This window comes from Calonectris borealis, chromosome 5 (genome assembly GCF_964195595.1).
Source record: "Calonectris borealis chromosome 5, bCalBor7.hap1.2, whole genome shotgun sequence".
Lineage (NCBI taxonomy): Eukaryota > Metazoa > Chordata > Aves > Procellariiformes > Procellariidae > Calonectris > Calonectris borealis.
In genome coordinates, this window is record NC_134316.1 from 39,770,190 (window position 1) to 39,783,692 (window position 13,503).

The window sequence follows — 13,503 nt, forward strand, 5'->3', positions numbered from 1 at the left end:
GGACTAAAGCTTTGGTATTTCTCTTTCTCAACATCCAGTGCTTTACTCGAAATGAAGGTTTGGTTGTTCTTGGCTAGGGTCCAAGGACATGCTTTATTGGCAGCATTACACAATCTATTTGGAGCTTTTTGATTCCCACATGTTCAAAGCACTTGTACTTTTCACAAAACACTGTGGTGTCATTGAACACAATGTTACGTTTGAACTGAAAGGAGGAAAAAAACATCTCCATCTATTGTTACACGTAAATAAGAGTTGGCCTCCTACAATCATGCTATCTTAGTAGAGAATGAAATACGAGTGAGCTTGGCCCTAGCTGTGCTAATTAGTGATGATCGATCATCAATTTACTGAGACAAAAAAGCATCCTGTCAGATCCACCATCATTTCTTTCATTCTGCATGAGGGCATCCTGGGATAGAAGGAAGGATGGAGGAGAACACAGAAGTACCTGAAGACCTAATCATGTCATAGGAACACTAAAGAGCACAGTTTAAGTCAGGTGTATGATCCTGTTTTAATGGGTTCACTTACCTGCGTCACCCAAGACTTCCCACAGTAAGATTTTAAATGGTGGCAGGAAAGTGTAATATTGCCTCCAGTTGTCAGCTTCAGCAACTTATTAGAAACATGCTCTTACTGGAGACAGCCTTCAGAGTACTCCAGAAAAATTTTGCAAAGGGCACAGACGCTGGCAGCGTTTAGTGAGAGCTGCCACTGCGACAAGTGCCAGCTGCAGGCTTCATGAGATAGTTGAGTGAAGGTGGCTTGTGCCACACTGCTAAGAGAGACTTCAGGACCTTTCTTTTTATTTGAGTGATCCTGAGAGTATGACATTATTTAAAATGCTGCTTCTGCAGACAGGCAGAAGGAAACAAATTTATTCCTTGTAAAAACTGCCCTACAGATGAGTGGAAAGTAGCCAGGATTTTAGTTTGTTTTCAGATCTGCTTCAATGTATGTTATCAAAACTAAACCAGAAATAAAGTGCCGGTGCCATTCCATTGCCCCTAGAGTGGTCCCAGCTACAAGGTGCTGGGGGTCAGGTTCTCGTGTCTGAATACTCCCAACAGTAAGAAGTGCCTTGATACCAGCTGAGTGATTTTCTTCTTCTTTCATGCCTACTCTCTCATGCCTGAGAGTAGGCTCAATCTCTCTCTTTTAGACTAGCCTACAACCTGAATCCAGAGAGCAGGCAAGCCCCAGAGCCCCACACAAACTCATGTGTCTCACCGTTTCTAGAGCAATGGTAAGCAGCAACATCCCAAAGAGAGGCGCAACAGCCAGCCAGCCAACAGTCACTGGAGATTAGTTGTGCCCCCCAAAATTTAAGAGCCCCCCAGATATCTTTCAAGGGAGCTAAATATTGAGGTGTTTTTCCTAGTAGGTGCTCATAATGGGCAATATACCCCTACTGCAGTAGCATCACAGTTCTAAACATACCCCATGGTACAGCACCAGTACTGTTGCAGGATCCATGATACAAGCTTAACTTTCTCTTCTGGTTTCCCAGTTTGCACATTTATTGCCCCTGCTAGCACCAGGTCATCTGGTGTGGGGCTCAGATGAGCTAACTATCACTTCTGGGTGCTTAAGTTCTTTGATGGAACAACAGCTTTACAACTAATGAGTGGCAGGGCACTAAAACCTTTATGACTCAACTGATAAAACAGTTCTCCATGCTTCATGGGCAGTTCAGATGCTTGACATAAGGGATATTGTGATGATTAATAATTAATTGGTTGGAGACACTGAGAGCCCAAGGACAGATGTCTCCCATCTGCAAGCTCTGGGAGCTGAGGCTGCACTTTGCAGGAGGGAGGGAGGGGAGGTGGTAGGGCGAGAAGGTGACAAGGTTGGTGTGCCCCTGGAAGTCAGCAGCCTTTTCGAGACACTTTGCCTTTTGTCTCCCAACACAGAAGAAGGTATTACCCTGCACTTCTCCAGGCGGCTTTCACTACCCTAGTCACGGGGGGACCAGAGCAGCAATGATCCCTGCCAATTCCTGGTGATAACTCACCTAAATGAGATGCATCATTAGAAGCTACATTCATGTATTTAATAGGCTTTAACATCAGCTTTAATGAGACACCTCTGAGACCTCAAGAGAGGTAACAGACAGCTGGAAACATGCTTCAAAGTCCTGTGGGTATGAGAAGTTGAATTCAAGTTCAGAGGCACCAAGTACAGGATTTTTAAGCACCTGATGTGTTAGAGACTATAAGATTGTTCTTTACGCTAACTTTAAAATCTCCCATCTGCATAAATTTGTTTCATCCAGCAACAGCTTTAACTGTATCAAGATTATCCAAAACAGCAGCTGCATTAGGCGCTGAACTGCATATCTCAAAGTAATTACACATTACAAAGGGAACCCTTGAAGCATTTCAATAACATGCCATATTACAAACAGCTCTTAAAAAGCCACAGACGGACGTGTGAGCCTCCTAGCATAACTTTACTGCAGAGACGGATTCGGAATATAGGATGTCACTTTTACTGCAGCTTGCTTCCCGCTTCCTTGCCTTTCGCTCAGAAGTAGAGAGTGGTTTAAAAGAGTGTTGAAGAAGTTCAAGTTCTGGTTGGTCCTGCGGGGTTGAAGACTGTGAAAGGGAGAAGTATAAGGAGTCTCACCTTCCCCATCCCCCTCTTCTCCTGCCTCCCGATGCAGCTCTCAGATGAAGTGTTCCCTCCCATTAGCTCTGCCTGAATACAAGGGACAGAAGGGTACGCTTAGCAGTCAGGGGGACGTGTGACCAATCCAATTAACAGGGTGCTGGGACGACTGCCTTTCTGTCCTCCCTTGCTCCCCAAGGGGTGTCCTGCCTGCTTGCCTGGCTTTGCCAAGGCTTCTGGCTGCCGTGATGCAGAGCATCTCCTGCCAGCAGCACTCTGCCCGAGGGAGGAGAGAGAATCTGGCCCAGACAATAAAACCAATTTTTGCATGGATCTACATGGTTTGCATTTGTTTATCCTTCCAGAGGCTTTTGCTCAGCAGAAGTCACAGCTCTCTTTTGCTTATATTATGAGACCCATCAGGAAAAAAAAGGATTCATAGTACTCCCTTTCTTCTGGTCCCAAGAACACCTGAGCTTGAAATGGACCCATTTACTTTGCCCCTCTCTCTCTGATTTGTTCCTCTTGGCTTACACTGGAATTAATCTCTTCTGTTTCAGTTCAGTACAACCCGTTCCTCAATGCATTGGTCCCCAACATTCTCGCAGTAGCAAGCACAAGAGGCACAGTGCTCCAGCAGCAGAAAATAGAAGAGGTCTATTCCGCATCCCAAAGAACTGCCAAAGAGAAGATAGCCAGCTGCCTTGGATAATGAGCAGCCATAAAAATTAGAGTGAACAAGGGCACAGCAAATGGCACTGCAATCAAAAACAATGAATGTTAGAACTGGAGACAGATGGTGGGTGGGATTTCAGCTCGGGACATGCATTTTTAGCTCTGGCCTCCGCAGATTTGGAAACCTCCAGCACTGCCTTCCCACCTTTCCACAATGCCTCCGTCACAGGGGTACTCTAAAGATGCACTAGCATGTCTATTCTTAGTCCTGGGACAGACTCAGAAAAAAGGCTGCACAAGTAACTGACTCTCCAGGTTAGGTAGGCAGTTAAGGAGGAAAGGGCAGAGGAGATCCTCTCAGGGCAGCAAAGCTTGACATCCGTCTAAAAACGTCCTGAATGGAAACAAAGCAACAGGAGGAGGGAAGAGCAAGGTTGGGCTCTACTTACCAGGAGGAGCAAGTGCTTTCTGCTTGTACCTGATAACCAGGAGTCCAGGAAGGTACAGACCAACTTTCTAACCACCTCAGCCTGCCAGAGGGGATTTGGCTCTCCACCTGCCTCAGGGGGAAGCAGCTTGGTCACCCTCTCATAGTGTATCTGGAGTCAGGCCTTCTCAGTCCTTCGTGGTGAAGCAGTTTTCTTTCATGTAAAGTAAAGAAAAGATTCCTTTCATATAAAATACATGTTCAGCGGGCCAGAGAATAAGTGTGAGTAACACTATAGCCTGGCTCCAGCCTGGACACCCTCCTGGAACAGTTAGGATCCACTGGGAACCTCCACTCTTCTGCTAAAGGAATCTTTCAAACACAAACTAAATGTTTTGACACAGGAGACACAGAAAAACCAAATCCAGAGTTTCCTGCTGTCTGCTTCTATGGCAGACCTGCGTGAAGGGGCAGTTGTGTTCGAGTCCCTCAGGGATTTTAACCAGGTCTCTGTCACTCCAGATGCAGCAGCACACTAGATGGTAGAAGTCAAATGCAGAACTACTACTGATCCTCCCCAGCACGTAAGTACCGCTCATGTCAGAACCTCTGGGCATGTCATGCCATGTCAAATGCCCTAAAATATTCAAGACACCTCTACAAAGTTGATACCTATGAAGCAGGATCCATGAGGGAAGACACCTGGACCTTTCCTGAGAGGAAGCCAGAGGTCAGATGGATATCCTGAAATGGCCCTTGATGCCTGTGCTTAGGCAGCTGAACGGAGCCTTTCATTTTCTAGATAAGTGATTTGCTAAGAAAGCACCTCAGCCCTGCCTGGAAATACCTACAACCTAGGCCTCTTCTTATGCAACTAGAAGCCGCCTGCTGAGGCTCTTGCCCAGGTTCTGCCCAAGAGTGCAGGTTAATGACAGAGGTAATGACTTATCAGTTAGTCCCATGCTTTACCTCTTGGTCCTCTCTTTCTGTCACTTGTCACATTCACCAGGCTAATCCAGAGCTGGGGGAAATGATAAATAGAGGGCAATTATAAAATCATCTGCTCCAGGTAGTCCCAAACAGAGCAAGACACACAGAGGAGCCAGAAACAGATGTCTAGAAGAACCCCATGTACCTAGGGAAAGCTAACCTATGGCAAAGCCTATAATTCACTCTAGAAGGCAACATGGGGCTCCTCATGCACTTTAAACCCTGAGGCAGCAATCAGCATCTAGGAAGCTTTTTTTCCTTGCATCAGTATCCAGTATAAATCCATCGCTAGAAGAAGATATTGAAGAGAACAGCAAAGGGATGGATAGTTCCTTGTGGGTTTAAGACTGCATGGAAAGCGTAGTAACAGATCCATGGTTGAAGGTTCAGCACAACAGAGCTTATGCTCTACTAGGTCCTCCATCTCCCAGAAATGTGGATCTATCAGTAGTCACATGGCATTTGACCCATGTGGTGACCCACATGATGAAGGCACTTACTAAACAAGTTGAAATGCTTTCAGCATTTCTAGCATCTGACACTTGCTTCTGTAGACAAAGCATTCCTACCTCTCAGAGATCATTTGTAACTCACAGCATTTCTTCTTCCCTTATCATTGCTTTTCCAGACAGCTTAAGATTCATTGCTGAAAAACTAAGTTACCGATTAAAACAATTTTCCACTCTTAGGACATAGCCTTATATTTTGCTCTGAGATGAAAAGTCTCACAGATTCACATGCTGATTAGATAAAGCTCTGAAGTAAGGAGATATCTCCTTTCACTCTTCTAGAGCTTTCATACTCAAGAATATCCAGTGTTCACCTAGAACTTTATCAAACATTTTTTTCTTTCCTAACAGTTTGAGTCCATTTGCTAGAGAAAGAATCATCAGACTAGTGAATTTTGCTTCTTTTCTTCCCCAGCAGAAATACAGATTTTACGTATTGATTGATCTCTGCCTCTCTCCCCAGCTTCAGCTACGTCATCTTGGCATAATGACAGGAACAAGAGAGACTGAAACAAATAGACAATTAGAGTAAGGGCAACCCAGGTCACTAACGTAGCTTTTGGCCCTAGGACACCCATTTAAATTCAGTCCATTGCACTAATGCACACCTATATACCTGCCTATCACCACACTTAGAAATGGAACTGACGGCTGTTCCAACTTAGTAGCTCTGTTTCCATCACTAGTCCTCAGCTCTCCACAGCAGAAGCTCCCACTGGTCCCTGTGGGCTGCCTCAGTAGGAAGCTGGATGACCAGCTGAGCCGTGATACCAGAGCAGCTCAACCCATAAACCCCGGATGAGGTACAAAAGGCAGAAGGGTCTGCTTTGCTACCGCCAGCGTAAATTTATTTGGTAGGAGAGTGACAGTCTCCAGTACTGTCAATACATCAGCTTTCATCAATACTGAGGGTTTTGTTTGGTTTTGGGTTTTGTTTGGTTGTTTTAAAGAATAGCCAAGTGACATTAGGAACCTTGACAGCCTAATGAGCCAGAGGCTAAATCTTGCTGACAGAAGTGTCATGTTCTAAAAGGAGTCTGCCCTGCTGTTTGGGGAAACCCCAAAAAGCACCAGAGAAAATTCGCTGGAAACCAGCTTCCATATGGTTTCAAGAGGAAACAATAATTTCTCTCAGAGTTGCTCAGAGACAGGCCAGGGGATTGTGACTTTGCCTGGAGATGGAGTTAAGGGACAACTTCCAGTAGCAGCAAAAGTTTTCTGTATCTCTAGGTTAGAGCTGACCTTACCTTGAGCCCCTGGGCTCACACCTGAAACCCTGCCCATAAGAGTCCCGACTCTGCAAGAGTTCAGGCTGCCTTGAAACGAGTACTTTAGAGACACTAAGTCAGATTGTCATCTGCAGGAACTGACTCAAGAGCACTGATGTGGGTACTGGGCTAATGACAGGACCTGTGAAGCTTTGCTCCAGAAGCAGAGTTCACACACTTTTTATGCTGTGTTAGCTTTCCTAGGTTCTCCTCACTCACAAGGGTTTCTTATATTTGCTGATGTAAAGGAGAGCACGTTGTGGAGCAGTTTTCCTAGCACATGCAGGACTAGCAGAAGTGAGAACTGGATGAGTCAGTTCAAGACAGTCCACTGGGCAACAGAGCTTGCTCATGGGATGAATGCCGTAGCTAGAGATAGCAATGCTCTGGGTACAGCCAAGAGACAGCTCTTAAGTGCATAAGCATAGAGCAGTCAGCTAAAGAACTGCAGTGCTGGAGAACATCAGCAGTAACACGGACAGGTAGCCAGCTTGTCACCCTGACAACATCAAAACAGACTGTTCCCCTGATGGATTACACATCTCCAGGCTGTTGCTAAGACAACAAAAATCCATTTGTTATGCATAAATGGGCACACTTCACCGCTGGACTTATTAACCCAGGCCATGCCACTTACTCTTTAGCTTCTTAATTGGTTTAGATCAGATGCCATGTTTGGATTCCTTCTTCTTGAAGGAATGGACTCAGCTGCAGCTCAGTGTAATAGTTTTTTTATCTTTTCTTCCTCCAATTGATTTCCTCTCTCCAAAGATACAAGAGAGAAGGGATGTCTAGTTGCATTTCATCATTTTCTTACAGGCTTGAACCAGGCACTGACTACAACAGAGTGCTCTACATCACCAAACTGCTTTCCTTTTCCCTCTGCTCCTGAGTTCTAGCAGGGCAAGGCAGCAATCCCACTCCATCACTGGCCTAGCTGAGGTCAGCCTGTTGTCACTCAAATTAAATTGATGCAGTCTAGGAGGAAAAGAGAAGCAGAAAAAAAGCCTGGTCTTCCTTACCTGCACATACTGCCAGGCTGCTCAGCCTGATTTATTTGAAAAACTCTAATGTCCTGCCATCATATTTGCCATAACACCTTTTATTTTAATTTTAATTTTTATTTTTTTAAAGTCAAGAGCATTTGCGCTGGGAAATGTTGCATCCAAGAAAAGTGAAGCAGTCTGGATGGGCTCTCATATCTTGGGCTCAGGACTCTGCTGGCATCCAGTGAGAGCGGCTTTCTCTGCCTCCTCTCTTGTTCACAGCAGTGGTCTATCTGGTCCCTCTGGCCTCTAACCAAGAGTCTTCCCAGAGAGTTTTTGGGCCCATAATAACACATATCACAGTATGACATTACCAGTACAGATTTTGCAGCGGGACCATTACTGTACCTGACTGGTTGTAAACCTCAAACCTATTATGCAGCATAAGCATAATTTAACAGCCAAAACTCAGTCCTATGAAGAAACCAGCATAGGCGGCCAGTTAAAACCTCCAGGAAGGCACAGAGAACAAGCATCTGAGATCTACCTGATCCCTCACACTACCGCCTGTGACTAGCACTATGTTCAACCACTCTTAAAGACAGTTTAGCACTTATGTGGGACACGTTATAGCACTCTGGGGAAACCCACTACTAGACATCAGGCACCTGCTACCGCACCAGTCCGTTTTGTTACCCGGTACGCTATACTTGATACGGTTTGAAGACAGCAGAACAAGGTTCTGGATAAATGAAGAGTCAGTGATAAAGTAAAACCCCAAGACCAAAATCTTCCCCTTTTCCTTCAGCAATTTAAGGATTTACCTTTGACCTCACCCCCACAACAAGCCTGTGAAGAAGATAAGAGACCCCAGATCTTCCTTAGCTACGGCTTATTCACAGGAGAGGGAATTCTTATGAGCTCTGAGAGTGGCCACAGAATAAATAAGAATATGATACACCTACCAAGCCTTTCCAAGAACATGGTAAACTTTTGAGTGAACAGCATGTTTTAGAGAACTGAAATGATTCAGATTTGGCAAATAGTTTTGGCCAGAGATGATTGGCAAACATTTTAAGGAAGAGTCAAAACATTTCATTTAATGTGTTTTAAAAAGTGGTGATTTTGTTTCAGAACAACTTTTTTAATATACATATTAGAAGTTGCCAGAATTTAATTAAAATCTCCCAAAGGCAATATTTTGCATTTTGCTCTCCATTTGTTAAATACGTTCAGTTTGGCCAACATATGAAGGAGAAAAAGAAAGAAGAGATCCTAGTGACTCTCTATCACTTAATCTTTCAGGACCACAAATTCCTCTATTGACTTAGAGCACCCCTACTGCTCATCGCAGCAAGAAACTCCACAACTATCAACCTACTTAACAAAAAAGTCCACTTGCTTTCCACGTGGCTTCTTGGAATACCAGAGTCAGGTGATGCTGCACTTCTCCACACATAGCAGCTCACAAACAACTAAGGAGTAGTGCAGAGATGGGACCACCATCTGTAATAGGACTTCTCACTCTAAGTGAGCTGAGAGCATGAGACCTCCACTAACAGTAATCACAAACATGTTGAAATTTTTCTGAGTAACTAGACTTATTCTTTCCTCCAGATGAAATGTTCCACGATCTAGACAGTGCTTAAAACAATCACTTCACAGAAAGAAGTGCTCTGCTTGCAGTCCTGTTGCTGCTTCTACAATAGGCTCAAAGGCTCCTTATGTACTGAAGTTAGAGGTACAAAGCACCTCTATTCCTTCAGGCCCAAAGCATTTAATTATAGTGGCCAAGGGTCTCACTCTCTCTTTTCCACTTGCATAGGAAGCCAAAAGGGATGCTAGGATGGTAAATCTGTGCTGGTTTTCAATGGTACACACAGGTCATCACCTCCAAATCACACGCGAGCAATGGATGTTAAAGTGGAATGCTGAAAATGATAGAGCTAAAAGAGCAAAAGGAAAAGTAACTCCCACCTACATAATACTATCTTGTATCAGAGAAGTTGGCTTAAAGCACTAAAGTTTTATGCATATATTCTGTGGCCATACAGACCCTCTAGCTTTATGTCTTTCCTCAGAGACAGCTGGTGTGTCCTCTTCACACAGGGACTCTCTCACAACCCTTTTCTCAGTGCACATAAAATAAACAAAACTCAACTTTCACCCTGTCCCAGGGTCTGCTGCAGAGTCCCACATACAGGTCCCCGCACCACAACTGCTTGTCCGAAAATCCTACCTAACTCCCTCCTGGGATTGACAGAAAAGCCAGACTGCTTCTTGCAACTTCTTCTTGACCCAGCACCCTCCTGCCAGCTCTCAGTCCCTGCGCCCAGCTCTATGTAGAAGCAACTGTAAGATGACAGACATTTGTAGAGCCAGCTGGAAACAACCTCATCAGAGCTCTTCTCCCCACTCACAGGCTGTGATCATCTTTTGATCAGCCTCTGCTGGGAGACCACCAGCTGGTTGGCTACACAGAGCATGGTCAATGTTTCTTGGTGGTTCAACTGAAACTACTTCTTCTCTCTCATGGAGGAAGATAAACTCATTACAAACCCTTATGGTTGGTAACACCACCTTCCTCCTTCTCCCCCTCCCCAGAAATGCCGCCCTCTGTGCAGATGTAGCCTCCCAGGATGCTCTGTTCCACTGCACCAATAAAAATCAGGAGTGAGATTCATGTTCCTGGAAATCTTAGAAACTACACGCATGACTATAAGCTTTTACATCCTCAGCCCAAAATGCCACCCCTACGTCAACCCAGGCTGCTTGCTGAAATATCACAAACAGAAAACAGGGGCCTTTTTTCACTGCCGTGGTGACAAGAATGCTATTGTGTTTGTTTTTCTGTCAGGGCCACTTGGATGATCCACTCAGTGGTCTGATGGAGAAATCAAATCAATGACACCATCAGCCACTGATCAGTGAAGCAAGGGAGACCCCAGTCAGTCACCTGCAGGGCCACCCTTTGCCATCAGCCATTGGCCTTCAACCATTTAGTGGTAAAAGATATAAATTATATAAAGAACAGAAAGAATATGGGATGACCATTATAAATAATTACACTTTGGCTACCTCTCTAAGTTGGAAGTCACAGGGAAAAAACCCAGAGCTAGTGCTTCTACAGTGACCTGAATCTTATTTCCCTCTCATTTACTCCAGACAGGATGACAAGTAATGTCAGTGGAATAACAGTGGAACAAGGCAGAGAAAGAGACTCACCCCTCTCGTCCAAACAGACCCTACATTGTTGCTCCCTGCTGACCAGGGCTCTCATTCTCCTCTGCAGCACATCTCAGGGACTCATTTTCCCCAGCATAAAGAGTAAGCAAAAATACGGATAGATCAAAATGACAGTTTGGTATGTTATCATCAGCTGCAAAGAGAGTGGAAGTTCAGGACAACCATATCTGTAATAAAAGAGGGACAGCAGTGATATGAATATCTTTGCTTTTGATTTGATAGCATGAATGTGCTATGCAATAAGCTGAAAATATTATGAGAGCCCCCAACCTGAATCTCTGCCAAGCGAACTATTTTTAGTGGAATGTGTTTAGCTTGCTTGTTAAAGATTTAAACCTAGGCAATAATTGCAGTTACTCTTCTTTCTGATTTAAGTAGGCAACATTTATTAATGTACAGTGATTAAGTCAACTATTCCAAAGTAAGCCACAAAGACTTAAAGCGATGAGGAAACAGGATGATATCCTGGCTGAAGAAAGTCAACCCTGTGATCTAAGTAAGATCTGATCCACGATAAACAGCTTATTAGGGTGGAGTGGAGGGAAGAGAGCTGCAAGTGATGAAGGGGAATTTGGTTTATCCCTCTGAAGGCAAAGTGATAACTGACTGATCAGAGCAAACACTGTCATAGGTTTTATAGACCCCGTTATTTCATGCAGGTCTCTGAACAGCTGTGGGCTTAGAGTAAGTCCATGCGAGAGCTGGATTCAGATTGGGAAAAGAGATTCATCCATGATCAAACCCGTGATCCATGTTGTTATTCTGTGTTCACACTTACACCTTAAATCAGAGTTCAGTATCCTGCATATTCACTCTTTAAAATGTCCTGGTTGAGCAGCAAAGTTCTCCTGCCCTGTCTGTTTTGCAAGTGTACAGGTGTGTACAAGCTCTTTAGCAACAGACAAAACAGGATATAATCATCCTGCATGCTGGGGGTGAGGGAATTTGCTTTTGATAATGACCTTCTGAACACTTGGAATACCCAGTGATTTTTGCTCAATTCTTTTACGCTGAAGAAAATAAGTCTACAAATAGATCTACCTGCTACAGCTATTTGTGCAAAACAGCTCATTAAATAGAAGCACTTTTTTCCTAAAGAAGCCTGGTACATATCCAATGGGTAAAAGGATAAATGGCTATATTCTTTGAATACACAAGACTACACAGAGTGGGTATTTCATAGCTGCACAAAGCCCATAAGTGAACTTCTGCCCTAGGGGTAAGTTTTCCTGCAGTGTAAGATGCCATACAGGGGTCACGTTCCTTGTCAGGAAAGCAGAGCTCTACATCCAGTTAATTGTTATCCCCAGCTGTGTTTTTTTTTTTTTTCATTGAGACTCGTTTTCCAACAGCCATTCAAGCAAATGTGCTCATTTCCCAGTTCCCCCGCAATTCCCCACCACAGTGTAACAAAGTGCAGATTTTGCATGGCTGCATTCCAAACTCCGTGGTGTTAAAATCATAGCAGCAATGGAAAAGCATGTCGCTTCAATAATCATAATGTAGGACTTGAACTAGAGGTGACTCAGTGGTAGTCAAACAGATGCTGTATGAAAATAGAACGGTTTCTATGTACAAAGCATTAACTTGTGGTTAGACCATGGAGTTAGTACTCACACATGAAGGTTTTCATGGCTTGCTAAGCAGCAAAAATTATTCAGTCTGAATTAAACTGATGACCTCAGTTCAGTTCACTGTGTCTGGGTGTCCATCTCAGAATACAGTGATCATGAACAGCAAGTCCCTTCTCCCATAATTCCTTTGGGCTTCATCTTTGGTGTCAATCACACGAAAAAAGGCAAAGACCGTGTCCATCCAGTATTCAGATCTCTTCAGCTCAGTAGCAAAATATTCACTGACTTGGGACAGCTTAACTGCCTGAGAGAGGAAAGTTGAGACCACAGCCTGCTGCAGAACAAACTAAAAAATTGCAAGGAAGACAGTGGATATAGTAAAAGGGCAACACAACCCCTTTATCTTCCTCAAAGTATTAATGAGAAACTCTTGTGGGTGCATTTGCAATGCCAGTCCCTTGTTACCAACCACTAGCTACCACCTGGTTGGGTTACCTGTTGAAGACCTGTTGTTGGTTGAAGAACTTGGGGGAGTTCACAGTTCAGGCTACCAAGCAACTGACCATTAAACACTCAAGACCACAGTCTAGGGAAGGATTTTACACCAACTTGCTCAATTTTACCAATAACAGCTCTGGAAGAGGCAGCTTCAAGCCACTGTAGTTGTGCTTTTCAGACTGCCGTTCAAAACAGATACAGTCCTACCTAAATAGCCCTTACCACTCCCTCTTCCCTCAGAAAACTCAGCTTTTTTAGTCAACAAAAGATCACTTAATCTTTGTAATAAGAAGAGGTTTGACATTTACAGCAACCCACTCCTAATCTCTTTGGTGTCTATTCTCTGGATTCCCCCAACAGGGAAACCCACACTATACTGTGGGCTTCCTCTTAGAAGTTGTCACTGCCTGATGACAAAAAGCAATGTATGCCATAATCTTAAAGGTCTGGAGCTAGATATTTAGCTCACTCAGCACCTGGGCCTCATAAGGTTATATTTTCCCCAGCAAAGTTCACTAAATTTTTGGAAGATTTGAAAACTACTTTTTTTTTTTATCATTAGTTCATAAACAAAAACCAGAGGGGAAGTACATCATCATCATCAAAATGTTCCTCATCTGAACACGCCTCTCTTAAGCTTCTGTGGGACCAGAAAGCGAACAGGTTATGCCAAACCTTCTTTTTGGAGGCTTGTGCCAAGGCTAGGATTTAGAT

At 44.0% G+C, this 13,503-nt stretch overlaps 1 protein-coding gene across 1 annotated transcript in view; it reads right to left on the reverse strand.

Annotated features, from left to right (window-relative positions):
• LOC142083006 (deubiquitinase DESI2-like) overlaps positions 1-13,503 on the reverse strand; it is a 57,143-nt gene that overhangs the window by 42,134 nt on the left and 1,506 nt on the right. The gene's annotated exons all lie outside the window — the stretch shown is intronic.